At 42.1% G+C, this 10652-nt stretch overlaps 1 long non-coding RNA gene across 1 annotated transcript; it reads left to right on the top strand.

Moving 5' to 3' along the window:
* The first annotated feature begins 8425 nt into the window (after nt 1–8425).
* Nucleotides 8426–9035, top strand: LOC147966404 (uncharacterized). Its single transcript, XR_015608908.1, has 2 exons — nt 8426–8604; nt 8925–9035. It is a non-coding gene; the product is annotated as an uncharacterized LOC147966404 (long non-coding RNA).
* The last annotated feature ends 1617 nt before the right edge of the window (nt 9036–10652 follow it).

Raw genomic sequence — 10652 nt, 5'->3', positions numbered from 1 at the left:
AGACATCATGTAAAGAACAATGTTAGAACTTAGAACCCACGGAGTTGATAAGGACTAGCCATCCTCTATTGGACAAATGCATCCCTTTCCTCTGCGTGTTTTCATGGATAACAACACGCATCCCCTATAGAGCTTATTATTATTTGCGGGTGAAAACACAAATTTTTGATTAGAAAAAGAATTAGTACAGCATGGATAACAACGCGGTAGATTACTACATAACATACATATTAATATATCAGTGATTAAATCAAACATACCCAAGATAAAACTATGCTTGAAAAAGGCTCATATTTGTGAATGTGATACCACTTTATAAAATACTAGCCCGCACATTGGACGTACCACCTTGCTAGTTGTCAAATCAGTGCAACCTATTTGAGCATGAACTTGTTTTGAATGGCATCTATGGGTGACTCTCGAACATGAAGGAAACTTCTCGATGGATGAGTCTCGAACAGATGACATCCCCCAGGTTTCTGATGCAGAAAATAGCCTTCTAACAGCTCCATTTTCTGAGGAGGAAGTTAGAATAGCAGTTTTCCTAATGGAGCATAACAAAGCACCGGGTCCAGATGGTTTTCCCGCTGAGTTCTACCAGAACTTTTGGGAGGTTATCAAGCATGATCTCCTACTCTTGTTTGGCTGCCTTCATGCTGGTCAACTAGAGTTGTTTCGCTTAAACTTCGGTGAAATTATTTTAATACCTAAGGTTAATGAGGCTGAAAGGATACAACAATATCGTCCAATATGCCTCCTTAATGTTAGCTTTAAAATCTTCACTAAGGTAGCGACTATTAGGCTCAATTCGGTTGCTGGACATGTGGTTCGTCCTTCTCAAACTGCTTTTATGCAAGGCAGGAACATCCTAGATGGGGTTGTTGTCCTTCACGAAACAGTTCATGAATTGCATCGGAAAAAACTGAATGGGGTGGTTCTTAAAATTGACTTTGAAAAGGCTTACGACAAAGTCAAGTGGTCTTTTCTTCAACAGACTCTCAGAATGAAAGGATTTTCTGCAGAGTGGCGCGCAATGATCCATAGTTTTGTGGCTGGAGGTAGTGTTGCCATTAAAGTCAATGATGATGTTGGCAACTATTTCCAACCAAAGAAAGGATTGCGACAAGGTGACTCAATATCGCCCATGCTATTCAATATAGTGGCGGATATGTTAGCGGTCGTGACTGAGCGTGCCAAGGTTGATGGCCAAATTGATGGGGTAGTGAATCATCTAGTGGATGGTGGTCTTTCTATCCTTCAATATGCCGATGATACGATTCTCTTTATGGATCATAACCTCGAGAAAGCAAGAAATCTGAAATTAATTTTATCAGCATCCGAGCAACTCTCAGGGCTTAAGATAAATTTCCATAAAAGTGAATTGTTTTGTTTTGGCGAGGCTCAAGACGAGGCCCATCTGTATGCCGACCTGTTCGGATGCGGGTTGGGCTAGTTTCCGACCACTTATTTGGGTATACCGATACATTATCGAAGACTCACAAATGCTGAATGGAAACACGTCGAGGAGAGACTACAAAAAAGGCTTAGCAGTTGGAAAGGTAAACTGCAATCTCTGGGTGGGAGGTTGGTCCTCATAAATTCAGTACTAAGTAACATGGTACTATATATGATTTCCTTCTTCCAATTGCCGAAAGGAGTTTTACATAGATTGGATTACTTTCGATCAATATTCTTTTGGCAACGAGATAGCGAGAGAAAGAAATATCGGCTGGCTAAATGGAGTGTGGTTTACCGTCCCAAGGACCAAGGCGGGTTGGGAATTCATGACCTTGAGGTTAAGAATAGGGCCCTCCTTGGCAAATGGTTATTTAAGTTGTTCACTGAAGATGGTGTATGGCAAACCCTCCTTAGGAGAAAATATGTGGGTTCTACGCGATATCCCAGGTATACTGGAAGCCTGGGGACTCTCATTTTTGGGCGGGATTAATGGCAACAAAGAAATATTTCTTCCGCTATGGGTCCTTCTCAATTAAGAATGGCTCGGAAATTAGATTCTGGGAGGATAAGTGGTTAGGTAATGCTACTCTCCGGGAACAATATCCAGCTCTATACAATATTGTACGTCACAAGGGTGATACTATTGCCAAGGTTTTGGAATCATTTCCGCCCAATGTGACGTTCAGAAGGGATTTAATTGGACCTAGACTCCTATCGTGGAACATATTACTTCAACGATTATCCACGGTACAGTTGTCACAGGGGTCCGATTTATTTCGTTGGAACCTACATGGGAATGGGCAATTTTCAGTGGAGTCTATGTATAGAGCTTTGATTTAGTCTGACGTGCCAGTTGATAATAATAAGAAGATCTGAAAGATGAAGATACCTCTTAAGAATAAAATCTTTGCATGGAATCTTCGTCGCGGAGTCATTCTTACTAAAGATAACCTTATTAAGAGGAATTGACATGGAAGTACGCAATGTGTATTTTGTCCGCATGATGAGACAATAAAACATTTGTTCTTCCAATGTAAATTGGCTCGTTCTATATGGTCAGTCATCCAAATAGTTTCTGGCTTGTACCCTCCTTGTAGTGTTGCTAATATATTTGGCAACTGGTTACATGGGATTGATCACAAGTTCAGAATTCTACTTATGGTGGGAGCGCTTGCGGTGATTTGGTCGCTTTGGCTATGTAGAAATGATAAGATTTTTAACGATAAAAGTACTTCGTTTATGCAGGTTATCTACAGATGTACTGGGACGCTTCATTTATGGTCCTCTCTACAACAAGTGGAGAATCGAGACCTGTTTACGGAGGTGTGTACACGATTGGAGCCAACGGCGAGGGATACTTTTACCCAACATGGGTAGCAGCATGATCTTAGGATTGGGCCACCGACGATTTAGGCGCTATACAAATATACATTTTTCTTTGTATTTTGCCTTGCTTTTTTATTTTATTATTCGCTTGTCGTGAGGACATTATTGGCTGTGTGCATCTTAGTTATGCAGAGGCCGGGTGTTACTTAAACCTTTTAAGTAATAAAGCGCCCCTTTTCGAAAAAATCTATGGGTGACTCGCATCTAGGAGCTAGTGCACATGTGGTGCACATTTTTTTCTAGGATTTGTAGAGAGATCGTATGTTAAGAAAGTCAATGTTAATTCATTTGCCAATTGTGTATTTTCTCTGTACTTTAAAAAAATTAAACATGACTACATGACACTACTGGAAAAAGCCTTATAGGTGAACTCAAATGAGTGACGGGCACTGCGTAGCACCCGCCACGACTAATTTCAAAAACTAGCGGTGGTGGGTACAAAACAGCTCTCTCCACTGCAGATGCAATAGAAACGGCGTGCAGTAAATATGACCCACCACAAGTATATATGCTCCCCCAGGTGTGCCCGCATGCTAAAAGTGAGTAGTGGCGGGCAACTATATGCACCCGCCACTGCAACTTGAGCTAACAGTGGTGGGCTGTACGTACTGCCTGCCACAAAGACATAGATTTTATATATCCAGAAGTTAGCACTGGCGGGTAGTATGTACTGCCCGCCAGAAGAACTTTTAACCCCAAAAAATTGCCAAGTAGGTTGTATGTAATAGGAAGTTTCGAGTGCCAGCCGTTGCTATTTGCCGTGGCGGGCATTTGCCATACATGTCACTGTTATTGCCGGCCCTAGTGCCGATTCAATTTCCATTCAAAACCGCATCTGGAAACTCAAACTCTCTCCACTCTTCTAAATCCGGCCCAACCCTGTCGCTGTCCTCTACCGCGCCCGCCCTACTCCGTCGCAGCCCGCTCCTCTTGCCGCCACCGATGTCCTCCACCATGGCCAGCCCCTCTCGCAACCGCCCCCGTCCTCTACCGTGGCCGCCCTTCTCCGTTGCGGCCCCCATCCTCCCTCGTAGCCCCCTCGCCATGACCGCCCTCGTTCGCCTGTGCCATCGTCCACCACGGCCGCCGTCCGCCATCGTGACCGTCTTCGTCCGTCGAGGCCGTCCTCGTCCGTCGAGGCCTTCGTCCCTAGAGGCTGCTTTCCTTCATGTTCCCCTAACACGATGGCCTCCACCAGCAGCAGAGGGCTGACACCACCGCTGCCAGGCAATGCCTCCTCAATCGAGGCCACCAATCCGTCGCCCGCATCGTGCTCCAACAGTGTGCAGGTAATTAAATTTGATTTGTGTTAGAATGTAGGTTAATGTTAGTGTTTATATGCACGTTAATATAGACTGTAGATGACATGCCAAATAGATCTTGAGTGGTTGTTTAGTTGAGGAAGGGAAACAACTACTTAAGTTTGGACATGATTACTCTATAGCACATGTTAGGAGAAGCAAAAATAATGTAGATTGGCACCCCTCGCCACGGTTGCCCTCATCCGCCATGGCCTATACGAAATTGGCACTCTTTGCCAAGAGGATTCTATGAACCACCTTGATAGAAATGAAATTAATATATTCACAAAAAACATATAGATTGTAGATGAATTGATTAACAGGGCTTCAAAGGAGTGTCTAAAATATCACGAAACATTGATTAATTTCTGTTTCGCAACAATTTTGACTATCCATGCCCAAATTCTTTGGCTATCCATACTCTATATTATTGGTCGATGTAGAACACATACTCAAAAAATATATAAATCATTGTAATACGCACTCTAAAAATTATATAAATCATTGTAATACTTACTTTAAAAAAGACCCTATTCTAAAAAATTATATAAATCATTGTAATATGCAGTTAAAAAAGAACTTCTTGTACAAAATTATATAAATTATTGTAATACATGGTTAAAAAAAGAACTTATTCTAACAAAATCTAAAAAAAATCAATGGTTCTAGTCTTCATCTTCCGAATCGAAATCTTCATCAGAACTTAATACTTGGCTTCCAACTGGCGTAATAGATTTGAATATCAACTCATTTCTTGCCTATTGTTTTCAGGAATAACAAGTATTACTACCCACCCCTCAACATCTATCTCATGTTGACTTACAAAATTACTCCATAAAGGACTGCTAATTTTGAGACGGTCATCTCTTTTAACATGATATTCAACTTCTGTTGATTGTTGTGTTTGTCGGCTCATTTACAGTAAAACTGAACCATATTGTTGTAGAGCAAGGCTCCCAACCTATTGATCTATGTATTACCAGCATTAAAAAAGGATAAATTTTATTAAAATGTGAAGTGATGAGATTGCATTTTACATATTGTATATTACTTACCAAATGATTACCAGACATGTCTGAAGCTTTAAAGCAATGGATCTGCGCAGGATAGTCCTCATTCGTCTGTAATATAGTGTGCATGTTGTTGCGTTGCCTTTGTGTTAGGTTAAACTCGTTGCTGTATGCAACATGTCTTTCTCCTTCGACAAATACGTCATATTTATGAATTTAAAAAATTGAACAATTGTTAATTATATAAAAGTATTACTAAAAAAAACTAATATAAAACAATATGTACTTACTAATTATATCCTTTGGTTCACCATTTGGAAGTATTAGGGACATATATATCACAAAATTTCTACAGTTGTAGCAAAAATATATCGTGTCTCCTCTTCTTATATCGTCGTCGTAGCAAAAGCAATCTCATCCAATGCCACTTATACGAATTCTATCTCCATTATCTCTCACACACATCCTGTAGCTTGATCCATGAGAAGTTTCGGCTGTGAAATAGCGTTGTTCGATGTAGTACCTAAATTGCTTAACGCCTCGGCAAGGTATATTCTACACATAATTAGTGTACGTAGTAACTTACACCTCAATTTGATATACAATACAGTTACATATCACATTACATACGGAAAAATGTTGACTCACAATCCCATAAAGATGACTGTGTCGAACCATCACTCATAATTGTGGTACTTGTTCATGATCTAAGGTGCACGGTATTACACTAGTACCACAAACGACGCAGACATTAGCCATTTGAACCCGGAATAGTTACATTCAACTGTGTTAGAACACATCGAATATTAATTTAGTACATACAAAATATAAAGTAAATATGTTACCATGGAGTACTCGTGAATTTTTCTTGATAGAAGGCAAGCAACCAATTTGTGTGATACACTCTTACCTCCGATAATCCACTTCTGAGCCTGGCTCAGCTGCACCTGCCCTGTCGAAAAAAAATCAAATACTAGAAAAAAATCCAAAAAAATTTGTGTGGTAGATAAATTGATGCTGTCCGCTCCAATTTTCAACTCATTTGGACATCTGAGTAGCTCTCGGCAAAAAAGACAAATTCGAGGTCTATAAAATGGGTTACTATTCACGCACTATTCTGACCCAATTTATCTTTTTTGCTGAGAGCTGCTCAGATATCCAAATGAGTTGAAAATTGGAGAGGGCCTCACGAATAAATTTATCTATCTACCACAGCACCGCACCACAGCGTGGGGAACCAAGCGAACTGCAAGCCGGCGGCGCCCTATCCTCAACTGAATGCCGGTGATGGGAGACAAGATTGAGATGCCCATGGCGGCACCTGCGGGCATAAGGGAGATGAAGTTGCAGCCCACCACCACCACACCCCCAGCGGTCGAAGTCCAGCGGGCCGCGCGTGGCATGGCGCGCAGGCCTGGTTGCCCGGATCCAGGGTCGCGCGGTCAGGAGGGGCAGGATGAGACGGACGGCGATGGAGGATCGTGGTCGGGGTCAATACGAGATGCACTGAAACGCATGCACTCACCGAACGCACTGCACGCACGAGCGCCACCGAGTTGCACTGCCACCGAGCTGCACCACGAGCGCCACCGAACTGCAGAGAGTCCTCTCGCCCAGGAGCCACCAGAGGCGTGAGCGACCTGGACCCATCAGCCGTCAAGTCCAGGATGGGGAGGAGGCCGGACGGGGGAGCTGCCCCGGCCGCAGCGGCGGGGGTCCAGGCGGGACGCGATAGAGGCGGATCCCACCGAATCCAGCATAGGGAGAGGTTGCTGTGGCGGGGCGATCGCCATGGATGGGAAGGAGGCAGTGGTGCTGGCCGGAGGGGGTGGACCGGAGGGGCTGGATCCGGCGGCGGGGCGTCGCGGGTGTCTGGTGGGGCATGGATCCGGTGCGGCGGGGTGGTGGGGCGGGGATCCGACGGTGCGGGGTTGGAAGGGGAGAAGGTCGGGGGTGGTGGAGCCGTGGCGCGGCGGGGCTCGCCGGGGTGGGCGCGGTGGAGGAAGGTGGGGGCGAGGCGGGGGAAAGGTGGGAGAAGGTGAGGTGGTGCTCTGGCGGCGGCGGCGCCGGTAGAAGGTGGAGGGAGGTGGGGGTTTGGATTGGGGGAAGAGGGAGGTGGGTGTCGTGCGGGAGCTGGGGGTGGGCTTTGTTAGTGGCAGTGGGGTGGTTCGGTTCGCGGTGCGGTACGGAGAGAGGTGTTAGCAGAATAAGCGATTCGGTGTGCAGAATAAGACTCTTAAGAGTGTTATCATAATAGACCCACCCTATAGATATATATATAGTGTTACTATTCATCATTCAGGGTGCAGAATAAGTTATTCTTCACCCGAGGTAATCTTACGATCATTTCATAATTAAATTACGTTTAGAATTCAAATAGTTACATTCCTATTGATTCACTACGTAAAATTTGACATAAAAAAATAAAAATATAGGTCATAAGACAAGAAAATTTGTAGTTTATGTGTATTTTAGACTATGTTTTTACGTTTGTAATTTTACGTAACATAAAATATTTTTTACGGCGATTATATATTTTCTTATGGTCTCTTTTTACGTCGGAAATAAGACAAAATTTATGGAACGTAAAATTACGATGCATTGATGATAAAATAGAGAGGAGTGAAGAATAACTATTCCTCAACCAAAGTGATGAATAGCGCGACCATAGATAGATTTTGCTCTTGATGTCCAGCTCCTGAGGCTCGTCAAGAAATCATATGAAGGCCTTCCCGGTTTGCATCCCAAACTCCGTGGCAATTTGAACCCAATTTGGACCATGGAAATATGACCCCCCCCCCCCCCCCCCCCCCCCCCCCCCGCGTTCACAGGTTCATGTCAAGCTGAACGGTGCCGTCCAGATCGATGGGCAAGTGGACCACATGCATGAACTCGGCCCTTCCCCAACAAGGGATACGCTAAGCATGATAAGATCGCGAAACGACCGCCCACTTCATAAAGTCATCTTGCAGATCTACACATATTTCTTTGCAAGTGACCTCAACCTTGTAACAAGCACCTAGCCTCGTGTTGTCACACCAGAGGCTTGCTTCGTTCATTGCCTACCATTTTTAGTTAATATATGTTAAACCACATACTCAATTCCGTATCCTAAATATATGTTAAACCACCTAATCCACTTTTAGTTAGTATATGTTAAACCACAAACATTTTAGCCGCAACCCGTTTCACTATAAATAGAAGTAACTAATAGCCACAAACATTCTCACTATAAATAGCACGTAGCCTACTATCGCCACACTAGGGGTATGCATGCTTCATTCATTGCCAACCATTCCGTATGCTAAATGAATGATAAGCCAGACAACCTATTTTTGTTTGAACCACACGTAATCATATATGCCTAAGTATAAATAGAGACAACAACGCTGCGCAGGGTGAGAGGTAAGAGAGTGTTGCATTTCGGCGCCCAGGCTCATTTGCACCCGGTCAGAAAAATAAATATAAATCCTAGAAAAATTCAAAAAAATCCAATTTTTGTGTGGTAGATAAATAAATTTATCCGTGAGGTCTTGTCCAATTTTCAACTCATATGGACATCTGAGCAGCTCTCGGCAAAAAGATAAATTGGGTCAGAACAGAGCGTGAATACTAACCCATTTTACAGACCCTGAATTTTTCTTTTTTGCCGAGAGCTACTCAGATATCCAAATGAGTTGAAAATTGGAGCGGACAGCATCAATTTATTTACCACACAATTTGTTTTTTGATTTTTTTCTAGTATTTGATTTGATTTTTTTTTCGACAGGGCAGGTGCAGCTGAGCCAGGGCTCAGAAGTGGATTATCGGAGGTAAGAGTGTATCACACAAACTGGTTGCTTGCCTTCTATCAAGAAAAATTCACGAGTACTCCAAGGTAGCATATTTACTTTATATTTTGTATGTACTAAACTAATATTTGATGTGTTCTAACACAGTTGAATGTGACTATTTTAGGTTCAAATGGCTAATGTCTGCGAGATTTGTGGCACTAGTGTAATACCGTGCACCTTAGATCATGAACAAGTACCACAATTCTGAGTGATGGTTCGACACAGTCATCTTTATGAGATTGTGAGTCAACATTTTTCCGTTTGTAATGTGATATGTAACTGTATTGTATATCAAATTGCGGTGTAAGTTACTACGTACACTAATTATGTGTAGAATATACTTTGCCGAGGAGTTAAGCAATTTAGATACTACATCGAACAACGCTATTTCACAGCCAAGACTTCTCATGGATCAAGCTACAGGATGTGTGTGAGAGATAATGGAGATAGAATTCGTACAAGTGGCATTGGATGAGATTGCTTTTGCTACGACGACGATATAAGAAGAGGAGACACGATATATTTTTGCTACAACTGTAGAGATTTTGTGATGTATATGTCCCTAATACTTCCAAATGGTGAACCGAAGGATATAATTAGTAAGTACATATTGTTTTTTATTAGTTTTTTATTTAGTAATACTTTTATATAATTAACAATTGTTCAATTTTTTAAATTTATAAAGATGACGTATTTGACGAAGGAGAAAGACATGTTGCATACAGCAATGAGTTTAATCTAACACAAAGGCAACGCAACAACATGCACACTATATTACAGACGAATGAGGACTATCCTGCGCAGATCCATTATTGCTTTACAGCTACGGACATGTCTGATAATAATTTGGTAAGTAATATACAGTATGTAAAATGCAATCTCATCACTTCACATTTTAATAAATTTTATCCTTTTTTAATGCTGGTAATACATAATTTTTTAGAATAGAATCTTTTTTAAGGTAAGTATTACAATGATTTATGTAATTTTTAGAGTGTGTATTACAATGATTTATATATATTTTGAGTATGTGTTCTACATCGACCAATAATATAGAGTATGGATGGACAAAGAATTTGGGCATGACTTCTGCTAAAGAATGAAAACATTGAGTGTCAAAAATGTTGTGAAACAGAAATTAATCAATGTTTCGTGATATTCTAGACGCTCCTTTGAAGCTCTGTTGATCAATTCATCTACAATCTATATCTTTTTTGTGAAAATATTAATTTCATTTCTATCAAGGTGGTTCATAGAATCCTCTTGGCAAAGAGTGCCAATTTCGTCTTGGCCTTGGCAGATGTGGGCAACCGTGGCGAGGGGTGCCAATCTACATTATTTTTGCTTCTCCTAACATGTGCTATAGAGTAATCATGTCCAGACTTAAGTAGTTGTTTCCCTTCCTCAACTAAACAGCCATTCGAGATCTATTTGGCGTGTCATCTACAATCTATATTAACGTGCATATAAACACCAGCATTAATCTACATTCTAACACGAATCAAATTTAATTACCTGCACACTGTTGGAGCATGATGCGGACAACGGATCGGTGGCCTCGATTGAGCAGGCATTGCCTGACAGCGGTGGTATCAGCACCCCGCTGCTGGTGGAGGCCATCGTGTTCGGGGAACATGAAGGAGAGCAGCCTCTAGGGACGAAGG

This window comes from Triticum urartu, chromosome 6A (genome assembly GCF_056163025.1).
Source record: "Triticum urartu cultivar PI428250 chromosome 6A, HENAU_Tu73, whole genome shotgun sequence".
Classification (NCBI taxonomy): Eukaryota; Viridiplantae; Streptophyta; class Magnoliopsida; order Poales; family Poaceae; genus Triticum; species Triticum urartu.
This window is presented reverse-complemented; position numbering and strand designations above follow the sequence as displayed.